At 42.7% G+C, this 2,056-nt stretch overlaps 1 protein-coding gene across 2 annotated transcripts in view; it reads left to right on the top strand.

Moving 5' to 3' along the window:
• klf5a (Kruppel-like factor 5a) overlaps positions 1-307 on the top strand; it is a 9,887-nt gene extending 9,580 nt beyond the window's left edge. For both annotated transcript variants that reach the window (XM_012841583.3, XM_042702831.1), the window contains exon 4: positions 1-307. This exon is cut by the window's left edge and continues 2,530 nt beyond it. The gene's annotated coding sequence lies outside the window, so the exon portion shown is untranslated.
• Positions 308-2,056: the final 1,749 nt, after the last annotated feature.

Raw genomic sequence — 2,056 nt, 5'->3', positions numbered from 1 at the left:
TCATGTACCTAAGAAGCCTTAATGTAAATAGCCTAATACTTCCTGTAAATATTGTTTGATTGTTTTGTGTTTTGTCATTGTTCCTTTTCCCATTGAAACAAAGGGGTGTTTTGTCTGAGATACCCTGCACCATATTGTGTGACTATTTGATGTTTATTTGAATAATTTTATTTCATTTTTTTTTACACTGTACTTAATCTTATTTTGTAGATTCTGATGCAATTTCCTAAAACAAAATGAGACGAAAGTTGTGGTTGGCAACTAAATGAAAACGCGAAACTATTAAAAATCTACTTGGTACTTTTCATTCCCTCGTCTACATGTTTCTTTCCATAACACGCAACTATATCACGCAGCTAGAACACGCAACCAGAACACGCAACCAGAACATGCAGCTAGAACATGCAATCAGAACACGCAGCTATATCACGCAGCTAGATCACATTCTACATAAATCTCTCACAAAGAGCTGTCTGAGGTAGTCTTCTTCGTGAAGAAGGTTCTTATGCCAGTGCAAACACAAAGAGCTGTTTGAGGTAGTCTTCGTGAAGAAGGTTCCTACCGCAGTGCAAACACAAAGAGCTGTTTGAGGTAGTCTTCGTGAAGAAGGTTCCTACGCCATTGCAAACACAAAGAGCTGTCTGAGGTAGTCTTCGTGAAGAAGGTTCCTACTCCAGTGCAAACACAAAGAGCTGTTTGAGGTAGTCTTCGTGAAGAAGGTTCCTACCGCAGTGCAAACACAAAGAGCTGTTTGAGGTAGTCTTCGTGAAGAAGGTTCCTACGCCATTGCAAACACAAAGAGCTGTCTGAGGTAGTCTTCGTGAAGAAGGTTCCTACGCCATTGCAAACACAAAGAGCTGTCTGAGGTAGTCTTCTTCGTGAAGAAGGTTCCTACCGCAGTGCAAACACAAAGAGCTGTCTGAGGTAGTCTTCATGAATTAGGTTCCTACCGCAGTGCAAACACAAAGAGCTGTTTGAGGTAGTCTTCAAGAAGAAGGTTCTTACCGCAGTGCAAACACAAAGAGCTGTTTGAGGTAGTCTTCATGAAGTAGGTTCCTACGCCATTGCAAACACAAGGAGCTGTTTGAGGTAGTCTTCATGAAGAAGGTTCCTACGCCATTGCAAACACAAAGAGCTGTTTGAGGTAGTCTTCTTCGTGAAGAAGGTTCTTACTGCAGTGCAAACACAAAGAGCTGTTTGAGGTAGTCTTCAAGAAGAAGGTTCTTACCGCAGTGCAAACACAAAGAGCTGTTTGAGGTAGTCTTCATGAAGTAGGTTCCTACGCCATTGCAAACACAAAGAGCTGTTTGAGGTAGTCTTCATGAAGAAGCTTCCTACTGCAGTGCAAACACAAAGCGCTGTTTGAGGTAGTCTTCATGAAGAAGGTTCCTACTGCAGTGTAAACACAAAGAGCTGTCTGAGGTAGTCTTCATGAAGAAGGTTCCTACGCCATTGCAAACACAAAGAGCTGTCTGGGGTAGTCTTCTTCGTGAATAAGCTTCCTACCGCAGTGCAAACACAAAGAGCTGTTTGAGGTAGTCTTCTTCATGAAGAAGGTTCCTACCGCAGTGCAAACACAAAGAGCTGTTCGAGGTAGTCTTCATGAAGTAGGTTCCTACGCCATTGCAAACACAAAGAGCTGTTTGAGGTAGTCTTCGTGAAGAAGGTTCCTACGCCATTACCTCAAACAGCTCTTTGTGTTTGCACTGCAGTAAGAACCTTCTTCACGAAGAAGACTACCTCAAACAGCTCTTTGTGTTTGCAGTCTTCTTCGTGAAGAAGGTTCTTACTGCAGTGCAAACACAAAGAGCTGTCTGAGGTAGTCTTCGTGAAGAAGGTTCTTACTGCAGTGCAAACACAAAGAGCTGTCTGAGGTAGTCTTCGTGAAGAAGGTTCTTACTGCAGTGCAAACACAAAGAGCTGTTTGAGGTAGTCTTCTTCATGAAGTAGGTTCCTACGCCATTGCAAACACAAAGAGCTGTTTCAGGTAGTCTTCTTCGTGAAGAAGGTTCTTATGCCATTGCAAACACAAAGAGCTGTTTGAGGTAGTCTTCAT

The sequence above is a fragment of the Clupea harengus genome, chromosome 21, assembly GCF_900700415.2.
Source record: "Clupea harengus chromosome 21, Ch_v2.0.2, whole genome shotgun sequence".
Taxonomy (NCBI): Eukaryota; Metazoa; Chordata; class Actinopteri; order Clupeiformes; family Clupeidae; genus Clupea; species Clupea harengus.
This window is presented reverse-complemented; position numbering and strand designations above follow the sequence as displayed.